This window comes from Ctenocephalides felis, unplaced genomic scaffold (genome assembly GCF_003426905.1).
Source record: "Ctenocephalides felis isolate EL2017-DRISC unplaced genomic scaffold, ASM342690v1 CF-g0.4_SCAFFOLD_01742, whole genome shotgun sequence".
NCBI lineage: Eukaryota > Metazoa > Arthropoda > Insecta > Siphonaptera > Pulicidae > Ctenocephalides > Ctenocephalides felis.
Window position 1 is genome coordinate 1 of NW_020537896.1, and position 21,040 is coordinate 21,040.

A 21,040-nucleotide genomic window follows, 5' to 3' on the forward strand; every position below is an offset into this window, starting at 1 on the left:
TCTGTAATTACTTACTTATCGTTGAAGTTGCAGACTCCTCAATAAGCTGGGCCTTTTCGGCACGTTTGTAGCTGTGTACACACTTTCAACAACGTTTGAAGCAAATTATGCTGTGAAAGGGTAAGTACTTTCTCGTACACCAGCTATCAATACAGCTTTATCTTCAGGTTTTCCATGTTCGAGAACATGCTGGATGACATAATTTCCAATTGATCCTGCAAAGACATTATTCATAAACATAAAATAAATGAAATGGAAAACCAAAGTGATTGATAATATTTAAAAAAAATTGTAAGTAAGATCAATTTGTTTCCATACAAAAAAAAATGCATTTCAACAGTTTTATAATTTTTATTATGCTACGGAACGATTTATATAACTAAAATTTTCAAAACACATTCATGAAAAATTATATTTATCAAATTATATCTACCTGTATCAGCTGTTCAGTGTGAGCATGCAATTCACTCAAAATTGGAGTCGTCTGCTCTGCTGTACAATGCTCCAAAATGCGCTGAATAACACGACACCCATATGGATGTGTGCTTAAGGAATATACTGCCCGGAAAACGCATTTATTACGAACTATAATTATCAAAATTATTAAAAAAAAGTGTCATAAAATTTTAATGTATAATTTAATTGTGTATTCATAAATTTTCACCAACCTGTAATGCCATAGGTTCAACACATTCAATACATTTTGAAAAACATGATTTCCATTCTGATCCTTTACACATTTGAGTACATGACCATCAAGCTCTCGAACGATCTCTTGTTGTTGTTCTGGAGGAATGGATTCCAAAGCCTTTTGTATCACTCGACATCCATACATTTGCAGTGCTAGTGGTAGCACATGACCTCTAACCTAAAAAATTTTTAATTTTTTTTTTTTTTTAATTTTCTTTTTTTGGAAAAATATGTTTTCTTATTTTGACATATTTTGGAAGATCTAAACTTTTTTTCAAAGCAATCGTACTGCTTTTAACTGCATAAAGACGAAATATCAAAGCGCGTAAGCGCCGCGTCGCCGTCTAACGCGTAAACATTGGTACGGAACCATAGGAATGTAAACCAAATTTATACTTATTGTTAAAATCTCTATAAAATATCTGATAATTTTGTGTGCATATGTAATGATCATTTTTGATCGCCAAATGGCATTTTTTTTACTTTTTTCATTATATCTCCGAAACCGTAGACCTGCCTTTATGAAAATTTGATCGGTTCTTCACCTTGTCAATACAAGTAAAAATGCTTTTTGCCCCGTATCTTCGGAACGGCTAGACCTGCCTTTGCCAAAAATTAATCAGCACGATTCCTAATCAATACGAATCGAATGTTCTTTGAATTATTCAAATCGGTTGATCGGTGTTCCCGAAATCGTCGACGAAAATTGTATCCGCACATACATACACACACGCACATACACACACACACATCCATTTTCCTAAGGTATGCCAAAATATTTAGAAACCTTTGAAACGTCGAGAAATGCAAAAAATTCATTTTCAATTTTTTTGCGATTACTATAACTTGCCCTACGGGAAAGTAAAAAACAATCAAAAACTTTAAGTCAATTGAAAAATGATTTGAATAAGGAAAACCATGAGAAAACATTAGTAATATACAAAAAATACGTTCGAAAGGACGAATATATAATATATATTTATATTATAGCAAAATAAAATTTTTAATACCTTCTGAGCTAAAGTGCTTTTTGTTCCGGCGTCCCAAACTCAAAGAATTTCTGTATTACGTAATTTCCAAACACGTCAGTCATCAAACTATACGCTGCTACCAATATTTCGTTAAACACAAGTTGCTTTCCGGCACAGTCGCCCTTTCCAATTTCTGTTGAATAAATCTAGACCCATGCTGATCTTGAGAGAACTCTACAATGTGATTAGTCAATTCTCGCAGTTGCAAATTAGGATAACGTTGGTTACGAAAATCTTCCAATAGGCGAGACCTTCCCGGCGGTCTTTCGGCTGCAAGTGCGCCCGCCGCACCAGTTGTCGGCTGAGCTATCAGCGCGGCGGCCGATGACGCTGCGACCACAGCCCCGCAACCTGGTCGAGCGGCCAGTTTTGAGAAGATGGAGCCGGTACTGCCAAACATGGCATTTGCTGTGGCCAGACCAACAGGAGCGAGAGAGTGCGAACCTACTTGACGATACTTTGCAGCTTCGGCTCCGGGAGCGGCTGATACCTGCAATGAAATAATATTAATATAAAAACAACGGCATTATTATTCAACAGTAAGATTATAAATGTCATACAATAAGCAAATCGATCACTGCATGAAAATAAATTAGTTGCAACTACAGATTGTTGGTTTTCAAAAACCGGTTTTGAAGCGGAATAAATCGGTTTTTACCGTTTAAATGAAAAATGACAAATTTATTAGATGGAAGCAAGCGTTTTGATACTTGGAATTAGGGAATGCAATACCGGTATACCGGTATACCGAATTACCGGTAAACCGCTCGATTTTTCGGCGGTATTTTTACCGGTATTTACCCCAAAAATACCGGTATTTTCGGTATTTTTACATAAGCGCTATTTGATACATAATACACTAAAGTTTAAATTTCTCGGAACAAATTTATCTTTAAATTCCATAATCGCATAAACAGCTATATCTTCAAGTGATTCTTTAGGATAAACAAATGTCAAATATTATCTCAACTCGTCATTAAACTGAATATTTATTGCTTTACTAAGGGCTTCATATCGTGTTACAATAAATAGAATTGTACTGATAGAAAATGATGTTTGTTTCATCTTTTGTAAAAATGTAACGGATTTTTAAGTGATATTTGCGCCAAAATATAATAATTATGATAATTACTAAATATTTTTGCTTCTTATTACAATTATAAAATATTATTTTTCGAAAACGTTTCGAAGTATGAAAATACTATAGAAGCATCACATTGTTTTAAATAACAACACTCAACAATTATAGTAACTTATTATTTATCTCGACAAAGTATCCGATCTTAAATTATATATCTGTAGAAAAATTATTTTTTTAAAATATTGAAGATTATGCTAATTTAACACATCGGATACAGACAATAGTATTTCGGTTTTAAAATGAAAAATTACCGAAATACCGGTATTGAAATTTTCCATCGGTATTGCATTCCCTACTTGGAATTTCTACTCCCAGAAAGGTTCTTTGTTATAATTTATCTCATGTATATATTAAATCAGATTATATCAATGTATATGTTAATTTAGATCAATGTAACTTCTCGTTGAAGGATTGAATTGTCTACTCGAATTTTAAAAAAGGGTTTTTAGCTTTAGAAGCCACAAATAAAAGAACAATATTTTCAGAATTATTCTATCACGCTTTAAAAACGATTAAGCCTAGTTCGATTGCAAGTGAGAGAGTATTTTTTATATCCAAAAACTTTGTGAGTAAACAAAGGACGCTTCTAAATAACAAATCGATAGACATCCTCAGCTTTTAGAAATCAGATTTCATCAAACTAAAAAATAATTAAATATTTGAAATTAATTAACTAAAATTGTTTGAAATAAAATAAACTCGGAGCTTCGTTTAATTGTTTTTAGAACTAAAATCGACATTATGTATGTATCTATTTTTTTATTTAATTAAAAGTTAAGTTTTTTATGAGAATATTTTATGTATAATTTTTATATATTCATTTCTTTTCTTTCATTATCATAAAAATATTTATATTCTCATATGTGAAAATGATGCATGAATAACGAATAATCATTTTCAAAGTTATTTAATCCAGATCAGCTATTACTTCTTTGTTCTACTAATTAAAATTGAAATAAATTTGTTCACTATTCATAAAATTTAACATTAAATAAATTTAGTTCAAAACTGCTTTAAATAACACTAAATTTGCCGATAATTTTTTTGTTATTACAGAATATTCGAGCAAAAATTGATTTTTTATATAAAATTCGAAAACCGGTTAAAGCCAGTTTTCTGCTAAATTTACAATTCGAAAACCGGTATTCTGAAATGTCGGTTTTTGTATAAACCCTAGTTGCAACTAATATTAAAAAGTACACGATTCATCGTGAAATAAATTAAGCGAACATATTGAGTAGATTGATGTGTATTAGTATTCGTAGACTGATGGCTAAAACGGTTAGGGTAAAATTAATTTCTCACCACCCGCGTTGCTGAGACTAATGCTCCTAATCCTGGCGCTGTCTGCTGTTGTTGCTGTTGTTGCATTTGGTGGTGCTGCTGCAACGTGTGGTGCGCGTGAGCATGTTGTAACGTATGTAAAGCATGCGCGGTCTGAGGTGGTGGAGGCGTCAGAGGTGCTCCCAACTGCGGCAAAGGGCTAGCAGAAGAGCCGCCGCCTGCGGCTACGCCTGCGGTGCTTGCTGCTCCATAGCCTTGGGCCCATTTTGGTCTGGCGGTGGCAGCGTATTCGAGAGAAGGCGAGAACGCGGACGTGTTGCGATCGAAGGAGTCACGTCGTCCAGTAAGCGATGTCGTATTCAAAGCGAGGCCTGCAAAAAGCAAATAACTGATCAATTCTTTATAGATTTAGAACAAGTAAAATTGCCTTGCTTTAAAACTATTTGTTCGAATCTATAATATTTAAAAAAATTCAATAGTTAAATATTCGAATGAAATCGAATTGAAAAATAATTCAATAAGCTTACAAAAATATTAAACATATACAATCTGTGTAACTAATTACTCGACACAAAAAGTTTCCTGTTCATTTATATACATAATTACACAAATTACTCAAATATTCTAATCATTTTAAGTTAATTTGTTAAAACGTTAATAAGTAGTATAACTAATGTAATGAATTAGTTAAACAGCCTACAAGCGATAAAAATATTATACAAATAGTTGAGGAGAAATGGTTGGTATTTATTATTGTCATTTAATGTATGTTATATTACATTTAAATTATGTCACTTTTTTTAAAATATAGTACATGTTGTGTCAACTACTTCTTTGTTAAATTAACCCTCCGTCGGTCGGCGTGGTCTGGCCTGACTTTTTTCGACTTCAATTAAAAAAAAAAACTTCTAGTAATCCTATCGACTTGAAATTTCTTGACTTTTCCTATAATTTCATTAGCTATCGATCAATGAAAAAATCAGGACGAAAAAATGTACAGAAGGATAATTATAAGGATATTAACTTTTTTATACTTCGAACGGTCGGAAAGGTCTGTCTAGACCACCCATACATTTTGTATGAAATATACGCTTTTTGATATATTTAAACCAGTATTTTGCCTTTTTTTCATGGTATTTTCTATTCAAACTGCGTTGTATATATTCTTTGCTATGTGTTGTAACATGAATGTTAGTATTTTCATGACGAGAGTTCCTTGAAAACCTACCAAACTTATTGGTAATCGCAAACACTGAAAATCGGATGAGTAATGCACACATTATCAACAATTTTTCTACCCGTGCCGCGTTCGAATTTTTTGTTTTGGCAAACCTGTAGTGAAATTATATTTTCACTTTGAGTTTTACAGCTCATTTCAAAGGCGACGCATCTCATTTCGTTTTCATTTGAATTTCACATTCATTTCAAAGGCGCCGAAAAAGAATAAATATTGTTTTTCATTGATATAAAACAGAAAAATTAACAAAAGAATCAACGATTTTTTTATATTTCTTGATTTTTTTATATAATCGTTAATATATAAGACTCCAAAAACTCATTTATCGCATATAAATGCATGTAAAATGAATGGTGGTCCAGCCAGACCTTTCCGACTGTTCGAAGGTGAAAAAATATCCGACCGACGGAGGGTTAAATATTATGCTAACTGAATATACAAGTATGTTCAATGTTATTCTAAAGAATTATTTTTAATATATTATGTGCAGTTACACCTTCATGCACGATTATTGTACCTGATTGTGTGGCAGGGCTTCCTAAAGTGCCTAAGCCTCCGCTAAATGGTTGAGGCGCATGAAGCCCCGGAAATAAGGCACCAGTACCAACACCTAAAGGGACATATGTCAACCACTGTGTTATATATTTACATATGTACAATAACATATTTGTGCATTTAAAACACATATTTTAGTATGTATTCAATTAATATGATAGCTATGGAATGGGTTATATGAATGAATTAAGGATTAGTTGATTAACAAAACACACATGTATTTTACCAAAAATAACAACTAAGCCGTGCAAATGGAGTGCCTCTTGTTGAATAAAAATATGACTGTTTTTTTTTCAAATAATCAATGGTTATTGCTAAACAGCCGGTCAAATGTATTAGGTCAAATCCAATATTAAAAATAATTTTACTGCAGCTTTATTGAAAAAATAATAATTATTATCGAAGTAACTGTTATTTTAAATCTTATTTATAATATTGTACAATTCGCATAAAGACTGATCACATCAATTGACTAGAATATGATTAAATCATTATTTCTTTTTTATTATAGTCCTGCATAAAAGCAAATATTTTCAATCAATGGAAACCTTTCCTGAAGCTATTAAAGAAGCTCCAACAAAATTTTAGGGCATTAACTATAAGATTCTACATTTAAAGCACATTCTATATAACATTGTAAACAATTGTTAACTTATCTTCGTACCAGGTCATAATAAAAACTCACTAATAGTAATTTAAATAAAATTGAAATGCAAATGTTTAGATGCAAATTTTTCTATTTTTTATTTTGCGCTCGTAATTCACACAGGCCCTCATTATTTTACTACAATAACTGTTGTTGCACAGTTTTAAAGAAAAATTTTAGTAACAAAATCTACCACCTTGAAAATCATAAACAACTTACCATTTTGCGGAGCGTACAAAGTTTGTGAGGATGCTTGCGTTTGATAAAGCTGCTGCCCAGCACCACTCTGTTGTTGTGCAGCAGCAGCAGCAGCCGCTGCTGCGACAGCTTGCTGTTGTTGCTGTTGCTGTTGTTGTTGAACTGTGTTTCGAGACGCCTAAAATATGAATATTATGTCATACATCTACCGTAAAAAATAACTGATCATGTTCAATACTACACAAGTTGTTAACAATAAATGTCCCATACCTGTACACCTGCCGCTGTTTGCTGCTGCTGTTGTTGCTGTTGTTGTGGTACTAGAACAGGTGCAGGGCTAACTAAACGCATGGGTGTTCCATTACGAACACCACCACTCATAACAAGGGATCCACTCTGATCATAATAGGCAGGTATCATTTGATATTGACCTTGGACCTGAAACAATGAATAGAAAATAGTAATCGATATTTAAGATAAGACAAAATATTAAACCAACTATTTTGTTGAGAACATTATATGAAACAAATTAGGGAAATATCTCACTTGATCTTGTTGTTGTGATGGTGTAAGTGGCCGACGCGGTTGCGCTGCCGCAGCAGCTGCATTCTGCGGCAACAATCCGGCAGGATATACGCCCCATGGTGCTGCCACGCCGTAATATTGCGGCGGAACTCCAGCGATGAGAGCACCTGAAATATAAGTCAAAACCATAATTTACCTGAACCACAATAAATATTTTCAACCATGAAATTTCTGTGGAAAAAGTTCAATGAAAAAAATAGCATTTGATGAGAAAAAGCATATGGGAACTGTTAACATTGCAGATTGCAATAAACAGCTCGATTTCAAATAATATCTTCAAAAAATATTTTATTCTGTGATTTTATAGGTAACTAATAATTTATATATTATATGATAATCCTCTTATAATATTTTTATTAAAATTATTATCAAATAGATCATTTGCAATTAATTGCATATTATGATATCTGCTCCATCTGTTTATGATACTCAAATTGATGATAGAAGGTTTACTAATATGTCACAAAATGAAAATAGAACTTATAATTTCGAGCATACAGAAGCAAGAAAGAAACAATTTAAAAAATATGCACAACGACGTTAAATAAGCAATTATAATTTTGTCTCGTCATCGATCAATTATATATAAATAAATACATATGAGTATATAATTGCAGATACTTCCTAAGAACTCAATCATGACAATGACAATATACTAATAAAAGCGATGTGATGATAATTAGTAAGACAAACTCGTAAGAATTTGTTTAAAGATTTCTATCAAGAGCACACGCAAACAAACTACTGTTATGTGTTATCAATAGGATTGAAAAATACAATCGCATTAGATTCAATCCAATAAACAATAGAATCATAAGGGATCATCGGGATTTGATGTAATTATAAAATGCTATCGATTTTGACTTCACATCTTTCCCTTATCCAGTAATACTAATAAACAGTTCTACATCTTGCATGATGTCTGATCGAGTCAATCAATCAAGGTAATCTTCCAATTTCGCCAACTAATTATTATTATCACTTACCGACATATGGAGGTGCGGGTTCTTGTCCAGTTGCGGGCGCTGCATTGATAACATAGGGAGGAGGTTGTTGGTGATAGCTTTGCTGAAGAAATTGCTGCTGCACTTGCAGTTGCTGCAAAGGTGTGCTGGCGGCGGACGCTGCTACGGCTGATGCTGCGCCGGCTAGTTGGGGTTGTTGAGACCTAAATAGTTGCTATAAGAAGAAAGGACAAATTAAATTAATGGACTAATATATATATATATATATATATATATATGTGTGTGTGTGTGTATGTGTGTGATTTGTTTATTAATTAATCGTTAATCGTTAAATAAAGCCATCCATGGCATTTACTCTGCACAAACATAAATATTCGAACGGGTTTGAATAATGATAATAGAGAAAGCTTTAACAACATTATAACAATGAGTAATAAAATATATCGCGGTAGATTAGTTGTGCGATATGCGGTTTATACAGTTAAATTTTATTATTATTGCCATTATTATAATTACGTATGTCACAATTTGCTAGAAGTTTCCCGATTACAATTTTGATTATAAGCATAGTAAAGAGGATCAGATAAAATTAATGTGAAGTAATAGTAAAGCTCACATCACACAACTATTATAAAATAAAATATGTTTTTTTAATAACTATCATTTCAACAAAATGATGATCAACTGCACTTACCTAACTCCTAAATTTTAACCTTTGTCATCTTATATGAAAGTGGCATGATGCCGAAAAGTTTAGGGCAATAGTGAATAAATTGAATTTCAATTGAGAAATAAATGTTGCCTTTTTTTCAAAGTTCATGTGACACCAACTTCTAGTCTAAGTTTAACACTAAGTGGAGAACGGTGAACGTGCACAATAGATTTGCAGTTGCAGTTGGCCACGCAAGATGATAAAGCGGTCAGAGAGTTAGTCGCGCGTGAATTACTGGTTGTGTGATTTATACCGATATTTATCTTTATATTCCGTTTGTATATTGCACGTAGATTTCACCATGCGTGCTGTACTAAAAATATACATTTCAAGATAAAATATCTCAGAATCACTAATTATGCAGTAAAGAACCGTATATTTTAGTAATTACGTGTAGAAACCCAGGAAAGTTTCTTTATTCAAACCAATAGAGATTCTAATATAGATCCGTATTACTCAGGAGAGTACATTTATATATCACGATTAGCAAACCCGACGAACTCCGTTTCGCCACCAGATGGTTTCGTGAGAAAGATGAAGAAGTTTTTTGTTTGTATTATATTTGAAAAGCAAAAATTTGATTTTATTACACAACAGTAATGAATTTATTTCTATTACAAAAATGAAGTGTTTTTTAGTTGAACTTCTCTAAGCAAATAAAAGTGAATCCGCAAATTATCTGTTTCATTGAAGTACTCTTTGGTAAACCACATTTTTTGTTTTTCGGTCTGGCGTTAACAGAAATAAAGCGGATGGTTTTCCAACTTGTGAACAGGCAACGTATAACTGCCCGTGTGAAAAACAATGATTTTCTATATAACCTATTTGAAGTTTATCCCGCAAACACTAAGCGATTGGCCTTGCGACTTGTTATTAAGGCGAACTGGAAATTGCAATCGTTTGAAGTCAAACAAAAGATCAGTCGGAATCATCAGTATGTCATCAAATCGCCAGCAATTTTTGATTGCATGGTGAAATTCAGTGCGTGTACATCATTATTCTTTGCGGCAAGAATTGCTCGTTGACTTAACCAAGCATAATTCTGATCATTCTCAGTAATGTCATTACTCGAATTTTTAATGACGGTGCGTGAAGTTCCAGCAATTTGCATTAAGGCACGATGACATGCACCACTAATTTTCTTAGCTATAAACCTTGCGGAGCCCGAGACCTTTCAAATGAATGCAAAATTGTCGAAATCGGTTCGTGCGCTCTGGACTTAAATCGTCAGGGAGGAAAATCCGACTTATTTTTAGCTGAGTAATAAAAACTAGTAATAAGTAGTTTTATTAACAGATGCAGTTGTATGAAAGAAATCATGGTAAAGCCTATAAAGTTACTTTAATCGTGTAATAGCTATCATTTTAGTGTGGCGATCAAACTTATCAGTTATCCCAAATCATGAGCCATAGAAAGTTGCCCTTAACATCAGCAGGCAGGCATCTTCATTCGTCAGCTCCGCGTTTGAGACAATGATGAAGAATCCAATTGAGGCAAATGGAAACAATGAAGACAGAAACGAACGACAAGTCTTTGTTGTCACGGATTCGTAAGCACAGAGAAAAGACACGGTTTGGTTTGAAGGTCAAGAGCCTCGCATGACCATTGCGGGCCTCGCTCCAGAGGAAATCTAACGGGGATCCCTTCCACTGGCGGGAGCAACGTACTGATGCATCATCCGTCCCGCAGGTAGGTATATCAAGGAGGCCAATTAATGCCGAGAAGAAAATCAGGAAGATGAAATAAGAACATTACGAGGATCATAAACCTCAATTTTCTGAATTGTGTTAATTACCTCATAAATCTACTAAACAATATAAAGTGCATTATTATATTGCACTTAATGCGATGTACTTCGAAGTTTATATAAATTATGGTGCTCCCCATTTCATGTAGAAATGAATTTATAAATAGCTACTAATTGTCTATTGTATAATTAGGAAGTGTTAAAAATATTTAAATATATTCAAAATAAAAATGTTGAGATTTAAATCCAATATTAAAGAATATCAAAAACAACGATGTAAACCAATATCTATGTCGAACCATAAAAAATAAAAAATATCGGATTCTTTTCTTTTCTTTAAATTTTGTAAATTATAAATATTCCATCACCATAAGGTATGGGAATAAGACCACTATTTAGTTTATGATATATATTAATCTTCACTCTACAACCTTCTTCTCTCTTTACTTTTGCTAGTCTCTCAGTTATTATAAGTTACAGATATTTATATTCATATAAATATACTCCCTACCCCGAAGGGCTAAATCTTGACCACAAGTAATTGCAAAATTATTAAATTAGTTGCGAACAAACACGCTTAAAAATATAAAATTTATAAAATTATTTGGTTATTAAAATTTATACATTGTTTGAGACTATTTAGTACATTAATTGAGTAACACTTTTTTGTCAAATACAATAAAATTAAATTTACCTACCTTAGATAAAACCAATTTAAATAAATTCACGATACAGTATCATAAAAAGTTTTATAACATTGTTCCCTTTCTTACTACAAATTCAATATCTGTTTGTAAAATACGTAAAGAAATCTTACAAAGGAAGATGACATAGAAACATGGTGAAACATATTCGTTTGTGCGAAAGAAAAAGACTTTAACGACCGCATCGTATAAGTTTTGCATTGTTTATGCATTTCTATAGCGAATTATGCGTGCAAAGGCAACTACACACAAACGATCAAGCAAAATAAATAAATTCATTGAGGAAGCTAAAGCCTTATGGTTGATGGTAAAATAACAGGTGTTGTTAACATTTCTCAATAAAATTAAAAATATAATAGCAAGGTAAACAGAGCCCATTGAATATGTTAATCTACTATTAAATCATTGGCAAGAAAGACATATCTTTTGAACCAATTATTTATTGATGGCCTAAAAATTTATAATATATTGTTTGGAAAAAAAAGACGAAAAGTGTTAAGTAAAATTAGTTTTCAAACCCATTTTTCTAATCAGTTTGGTAATAAATTAAATTTCCGATTTTTGAAATTAAATGTAATTCTATTTCAAGACTATTTACTATTTTTTAAATGGTTGCTCACTTCTGCTTTTGGCTTGAGGCGTTGCAGTTGCCACCAAGTCATACGTGTTCAGTAATTAACCGTGCCGGTCATGAATATAATTAAAAGTTTCAGCACGGCTTATAAAATACAACTTCATTAGTAGGATTTAAAACACATTTTAAACGTGGAAAATTTAAAACTAAGGATGCTATCATCATAGTTCCATAGAGCAAGATAACCAAAAATAAAGCAACCAAAAAAATAAATCTTCTAATAATACCAACTAAAATAGTTGCAAAGATTGACCAGGGAAATTTGAAGGAAATTAAAAAAAACCAATGAGTTTGGCCAAAGTTAAACAAAAAAGTAAGCCTACTGCATTTGATGACCAAAAAAAAAAATAGAATATTTGCTTACAAAAGCAAACGAGATGAAATAGAGTAATGATAAGCAATCTCTTTAACTCAAGGGCCGCATTTGATTTTAAAGCCGCACTTATTAATAATTTGCAAAATTTGATATATACTAATAAACATTACAATATCAGAAATAAATAACTCTCATAACTAAGTTTTCTTTCAATTATAGTTAGCTTACAACATATTCTAATTAATTATGGCAACGCATTCAAAATGTAAGAATTTCAAGAACGGCGATGAAAGCAAACGTGAGTGTCTTAACAAATTATTTCGTTATTCAATTAAACGATCCTCTTGATAATTAATTAATCTATTATTAATTGTTATTCTGTTCGTGACAGATGCCTTTAGATGTCTTCCAAGTAAAACATATTGTGTAAGCGTCAAAGCGACAAAGTACAGTTGTTCATTGAATTATACAAACATTAAATGCTTTGGCGGTAAATAGCTTTAATCAATTCTCATAATTAATTCTATACTAATTTCCAACATTTGGGTTTGGTTTATAAGAATATATTACTGCGTTTCAAAATTTCAACTCATCTAATTCCATACAATTCTTTTTACACGTTTTAAGCAATATACAAATCAAAATAAAAGACACTTGTAATTGTCAAATGTCAAAAAATGATAAAAACCCTAAAAAAGCAACCCGTTCGCTCTAATCTCTGGAGGAACGATATAGGTCGCATGCAACTTTGTATGTCTCTGTGGTATTTCTACGAATAATGATTATAACGAAAACGTTAGAGCTTTCGGAGCTTTTGTGACGAACTGGCCGTGTAAATATTTCAGCTTTCATTATGAGGCAACGCAAACACGAAAGTTAAACCGCCCGGCGACACCAGACAATATTCAATATTTAATCACAGCTCGACTCGTTGTCGACCATCAGTTGTTTTTCCAGCTATGTTATTTCATATCAGAATTAACTGGGTTAAAACTACCTCCGCAGACAAAATAAATAAGTCGCAAATAGAGCTAGACTAGTGATCAGCACTGCATAATAGATAACCGGAGTCCATGGTGCAACTCGAACTATAGTTTTAAGCTGAAACAACAGCTCATAAATTAACAACACAAATGTTATACTCAATGCGATACGATTCCTAAACCCTTATACATACCTAGACTTCCTAAATTAATCAACAAGTAAATTAGCGATTTCCAATTAGCATGTAAATTTTACCACATTTGTCTCAAAAAGAATTTCGCGTCACGAAAGCATATTTTAAAAGTACCTTTTTTATATCTTGTGATGAGTTTAGCATATGAAACAGCTAGGACCACTTTTGTACCTTGAAATTAAACCTACATACGAAATATATAGCAATAATAATGCATATAACATTAGTTACTTAGTAGGGTTTGGGGGTTTTTAAAACGGTTTTTGAGGAGAAAATTAAGGCATTCGAAAACCGTTTTGTAGTACAAAATTATCAAGTTTCTATTGATGAAAATGACAAATTTAACCAAGCGTACCTCATTGATGAAAACACTGTTGCAAATCTATAGTCATCCTTTGTTCCATTATTTTAAAAATTAACGCTTATGTGCAAAAATCATGCATCAACAAAAAATAATTAATTGTTTTTAAGGTTTACTGGACTTTTTTTTGTTCTACTAAATTGCATGAAAATTGTACATATCAATATTGTTATTGTATCAATAAAATTGAAAAGTGAATAATTTGAGTCAAAAACTGCCTTAATCATCCGAAATTCTGTTGAAATTTTTTGTTCAAATTATTCGAGCAAATATTTTATGAAAACTCGAAACCGGTTAAAATCAGCTTTTTGAAAAAAAGACTATTTGAACACAGATTTTCTTAAATGTCGGTTTTTGTATAAACCCTTCTACCTAGGGGGTGTCCATTAATCGCGTAAGGTTTTTTGTGGAAGAGAGGGGACGCTTTTTACAAAAAATCACAAAATATCACGTGGAAGAGGGACGGGTGTAGTAAGATATTTCGTGTATTTATGTTTTACCCGATTTTTAAAAAAAATCCAAACATTTAAAGAAAAATTAAAAAATACATTATTTCTTCGCGTAACTAAAAATACACGTGATGTTTAGTAGGGGAGATTAATGGACGCCTCTTAGTAAATAAATACTGCTAATATTTCAAAAATATTGACTTGGATTAAATCATTGACAACATAATTGTATATTCCACTAATGTCTAGTTTAAATAGTTAAATATCACTTATTCTTATGATCACAACTGGCAGTGGTGTTGTGCTAATATTTTTTTTGCCGGAACGCTAAAATTTAAAATCCGGTTCATAAACCGGTTCAAAAAATTTGATATATTTTGATAAGACACTCACAAATCTAATATATTGACTTTTTATATAATTAACTCTATTATACACAGCTAGTCTATACATTAAATTGTACAAGTATGAGGGAATTATTGAGTACATAATTTATATTCTTCAATGACATTAATCATATTTATTCTGGTATTATTGTATTCATTAATACCTACAGGTATTTATATGATATAAAAGTACTCAAGATTTATTCCAATACTTTATAAGACTTAACCTAATAATATGATAGATAACCTATTACCTATCATACTATACTATATTATTGTATATCATATATAGATATCTATTATCTTCTATCATACCGTGAGATACCTATACCTTCATTAACTTATTATATACCTACATCCTTTTACTTATTATAAATACTACTGTCTAATTTATATATTCACCTATATTATATAGGTTTACCTTACGACCTATGTATTATTGTATACTATTGTATACTATATTGTTGTATATCATATATAGATATCTATTATCTTCTATCATACCGTGAGATACCTATACCGTCATTAACTTATTATATACCTACAGACCTTTTACTTCTTATAAATACCACTGTCTAATTTAATATTTCACCTATATTATATAGGTTTACCTTACGCCCTATGTATTATTGTCTATTGTCCTATACCGGGAATTGAACCCGGACCTTCGTGGAAGTCGCGCACCTTAACCACTACCCTATCGGGTACCCCCACTAATAATATAATATGGGACGCACTGTTGTTTCCGCGGGTCATTTTCTAATTAATTGATTTTTTCCCATTTGTTCTGTGTATCTGCACCAGGTGGGCATTTGACGAGGTGTTTAAAAATAAACAACCGAACATCGGTTTATTTGTAATCTTGAAAATGTAATTGAATAACATTGATAGCACTTTCCGGCACGGTATAACCAGTCATGCACGTTAATAGTAAATGCGTGATAAATCGCATTAGCCCGCGTCTGCATTTGCAGTCATTGTGGTTATTTCGTAATAACATTATAATGGGCTGTTGCAAAGGTAGCACCATCGACAAACTGAAAATGGGCGTTGTGTTTATCGATTTCATAAATATATCAACATAATCGATAGCAAAGTTTTCAAAGTAAAGAATTAATTTCATGTCTGATGAATATGCAGCCGCAATAGAATTTAGAAAATTGCTACCAAGCTTTTGAAATATTTATGTAGATTCTTGTAATCAAGCACTTTGTTTCCAAAGCTCACGAACCTGCTTTTAAAACTGAGATACCAATTTTTATTTTTGAAAAAAAAAAGATAATCCAGTAAATCTCATATAAAATCTTAGTAAATAGCAATATCAGGTTATAAAAAACACTACGACATAAAATGTAACCGATATAATTTTACATTTCCATAAAGAATTATAATGAAGTGCTAATGCATTAGATGATAATTACTTCAATACCTTAATGGCTTAATATCTTGACAAGAGCCTAAATAATTTTTATTATAATTGATTATGCGGTTTACTTATGAATAAAAAAATTAACTAGTTGGTTTGGTATTTAGCCTTGAGGCAAGTTACATGAACTTCCCGATATGTGTAAAATAATCGACTTAATCAATAAAAAATAAATTATTATGAATGATTATAAAAGTATTCCGAGTGGATTTATTACACATCATTGCAAACGAACGAACGAACACGTTAACTCGGAGTATTTTCTAAAAGCAAATTTTCAAAAATCAATAATTTTAATTAATCAATAATTATAATTGAACCAGTTACCGTAGCACTTTAATGGTTTACTATGTTCAACACCAAGTACACTATCGTTATACCAACTAAATCATCTAATTTTATTTTTAACAAACGTCAAAAAAACTACTCATTTTCTCAAATTTTGATGAATTTTTAAAATTGAACTACTTGTCGTAAGGCCGTAATAATTCAGTAAGTTCTATAAGACCATAGTATATATCGCCAAAAAAAAAATCCATAAAAATCGACTTAAATTTTTTTTCAACAGTTAATTACAAGAAAACGGGTCGGTAGATTTTCACCTAAAGCTAATCAGTATCATTCCCAACTAATATCTTTCGAACAGTTTTGGATCTTTTTAAATCGATTCGGTAGTATGAGCTTAAATGGGGACAAAAAGTTTTAACACTTTTTTCCAAGAAACTGAGAAACGATAATCCTCATCGAGATACATCAAATGCTTTTTAAATATCTGAAATCGGTTCAGGCGTTTTTGAGCAAACGTCGATGAAAGTTCTATTTTTGACAAATGCCAAAAGACTTATACAGTAGAACCTCCTTATTCGCGGCTCCTTCATTCGCGTTTTCGCTATTCGCGGCCAAAAAAATTGTGACCCGATACCTTTATTCGCGGCTAAAAATTTCGTTATTCGCGGATTTCAGTGTATATAAAATCTAATATTTTCCGTAAATGCCGTCTTTTTGACCTATATAATTGCGTTGCGTTCGCCGTCCTCTCAGTTATCAGCGTTTTTGATCAAGTTTGATCAACAAATAGGGAATGAATGAATCAATCATATATGCATGCTTTATTTCTTCATTTTTCTCATTTGTAGCAAATATGTGATCGAGTAACACGTGCTAACAGACTTTTCCTCTATATAATTAATAATAATATTAAAATAATAAAATTAAAATAAACATTAAAATTAAAATTAAATTAATATAGCAATAAATAAACTTAAATTAACATGTCAACTAAAAAATTGGACAAGAAAAAAATCAGTGTTGTCCTTACAAATTAAAAGATAGAAATCCTTGATCGTTTACGCCTTAAAGTCTTTCGCATCCATATAGGCAGTGGTGTTGTACTAATATTTTTTTTGCCGGAACGCTAAAATTTAAAATCCGTTTTCAAAAATTTGATATATTTCGATAAGAACTCACAATCTAATATATTGACTTCTTATATCATTAACTCTATTATATACAGCTAGTCTAGACATTAAATTGTACAAGTATGAGGGAATCATTGAGTACATAATTTATATTCTTTATAACATAATTATATTTATTGTGGTATTATTTGTATTCATTAATACTTACGGTGTTTCTTATGATATAAAAGTACTCAAGATTTATTACAATACTTTATAAGACTTAACCTATAATATGATAGATAACTATTACCTATCATACTATACTATATTATTGTATTATTGTAATAGATATCTATTATCGTCTATCATACCGTGAGATACCTATACCTTCATTAACTTATTATATACCTGCATACCTTTTACTTCTTATAAATAAACTGTCTAATTTATTATTCACCTATATTATATAGGTTTACCTTACGACCTATGTATTTTGTATACTATTGTATACTATATTATTGTATATCATATATAGATATCTATTATCTATCATACCGTTTTCTAATTAATTAGATAATTAATACTAAGGTGGCGCGACGACGCGCGAAAAAAGTCGGTTGATTGTAGCGTTACGGTGGTGTAGTGGATAAAGGTCGTCGCGTTTCACGCGGCGGACCCGGGTTCGATTCTCGGTAGGGTTATATAGTGTGTAAGGGAAATTATAGGTAATAGGATATATAGTAAATATAGGTTAGGTGTATCGGTATCCATGTAGGGATTTGAGAGTATATGATGAAATATAGCGTATGGTATAGATGTAAGGCTGGTAGTATAGATGTAAGGCGTGTAGTATAGAATGCAACGTATAGGCATACGTAAGGCTATAAAAATGCACGAATAAAGCCCTATATGTCGGTGTTAGCGTATAAAAATGCGAATGAATATAAGATTTAATTATAAATATTATTTTTCTATAAGAATTTTATTACGGATTAAATATCTAAAATATCCAAAATACCCGTTAAGGCATCGATTACACCTTACTGCTGCCTTTGCCGTTATCACTCCATGGAAAATTAATTACTGCACTTTTTAAACGATTGTGTGCATTGTGCGACAATAAACATAAAACTATAATTTTTTATTAAATGTTTGAGTAACTTGTGCGAGCTGATTTTCTTAAGATGTTTCTTAGTCTCGCAACTTACTGATTCCTAAAAATTCTAAATTTAAAAATATAACATAAAAATTTTATAAATATACAGACTAATACATACGAATTTGGAATTTTTCTATAATCCGTAATATTGAGAAGTTTGCATTAGACCTAAAAAGGGATGCTTATTTACCTAAGCTATGGAAATATATATGGTAATAATATATTTAACGAATTTACAAATTACATTTAAATCACCCAAAGCAAGTGGGTTAAATTCGTGTAATTTTTTAATTTGCCTCCCCCATTTGAATTTAAAAATGGATTTTTCTGTGGGCGTGTGCCTCACGTTGGGAATTACTAGTCTAGGAAAACAATTTTTCAATCTACTACCAGGTTAATCAATAATTGAGTGATCATCAATTCCACAGCACCTTCATCAGATTTTTTAAAGATCAAAGTTTCTATGAATGCACAAATCACAAATTGTAGGCCGAAATTTAGACAAGAAGTCATTTATTTGATTCTCAAATAGAAATGAAACTAAACTCAAAGTCCAACGACCGCGTTTGTGATTGTATTAATAAAGCAGATGCGGTATTGTGAGCGATGAAATTATTATGGCACAGGCGGAAGAATAATATGTGTACGAAGATCGCGGCACGGCTGAGAGACGAGCACGTTCACGGTCAAGGCGTTTCGTGAACCGTGGGACGAGTAAGACAACTAAACCGGCAGTCATTACTATTACTATTACTATTACTACGATGTACGCACGCGTGCTGGATGATACGATGATAATTAAGACACAGGATGGATTTCACGATTTTATTTAAAAAACTTTTTAAATCGTAGTGTTTGTGTTTTTTTTTTTTTTTTTTTTTTTATATTTTATTGGCTTTATAAACTGGTACATTAGCCATATACTAAATTACATAATATCTACGCTATCTCTTACATATATATCATTGTTTTATGTATATTGCATTTATAATTTTATATTATTACATTTGATGTAAATATAAAGAGCTCCATATAATCTTGTATCTGTCATCACTGTTATAAAATTAATTGGAAGGAGATTTTTTGTTTAATTATTTCCTCCCATAGTTTTTGTCTGCCCTTTTCCCAACGTTTACACTCCATGATGATGTGCTCTGCATCCGCCCTAGTCGCTTCGCCCAAGCAGTAGCAACTAGGATCGATATCGATCCCAATTCTGCTTAGGCAGAACGGAGCGTAAGAATGATTTAGTCTTAATCTACACAATGTTGTGTAAAACGGCCGACACTCCTTAAATCCGTCATACCATGGTTTGACTGGAATTTTTCCTTGTATCATACCATAAAATTTACCTTTAATTCTAATAGATAACTGAAAATCCAATTGCCAAATGTTCCGTATGTTTGCTCTGTTAAATCTTTTTATGTCTCTATAAGATATTCCATCCGCAGCAACAGTCCCTGTATTTATTGCATCTTTGGCGCCGTTATCCGCCGCTTCGTTGCCAGCTATCCAATATGACTTCTTACCCATACAATGCGTAACTCCCAATTTTTTGATAATATCGCATGTATGTCATTTAGAGTATCTATCGTTAATAATGACGGGTCCTTTCCCAACGACAACATGCCCTCAGAGCAGACCTGCTATCGCTGATTATTACCGATTTCTTCACATTATGTTCATCAATATACTTTACACACCTATTAATAGCATACATTTCCGCTGTATATATCGACGCATCTTTATCTAGTTTATATTTTGTGAAGGAATTTGTCCCCTGATGGTAAAAACACGCACCAACACCATCTGAATTCTTCGAACCATCTGTATAAAATCTATCATAGTCTTCAAATGTTTCATGTATACTTCCTTCGACCTCCATCCTACATTTATTGGTATCTCCTCTATAGTGCGCATTGCGAAATCGATTTGAATTATATTTTCAAATTAGAAGAAGTAACATCGTATTTGAAATGAAATCTTGAGGTTGCAGTCCAAGTTTGTAAGAGATTACATTTTTCTACCACTTCACGATACGCAGTTATTAGTATAGGCCTCTTCCTATTTCTCCAGTATGGGCTGTTCAGTTCATTATTGATCTGATTCACATTCTTTAATACTACGTTGTTAAATTTCATTCTATCTATGATAAAGTTTTGAAGCCAATAACCTCCTTCTCAAGTGTAAAGGATATATGTTAGCTTCAACATGTAACGCACTGATAGGCGTGGAAC

The 21,040-nt window shown here is 31.9% G+C and overlaps 1 pseudogene; it reads right to left on the bottom strand.

The window, feature by feature from the left end:
• Window positions 1-83: 83 nt before the first annotated feature.
• On the bottom strand, window positions 84-20,688 carry LOC113374361 (annotated as a pseudogene).
• Between the last annotated feature and the right edge of the window lie 352 nt (window positions 20,689-21,040).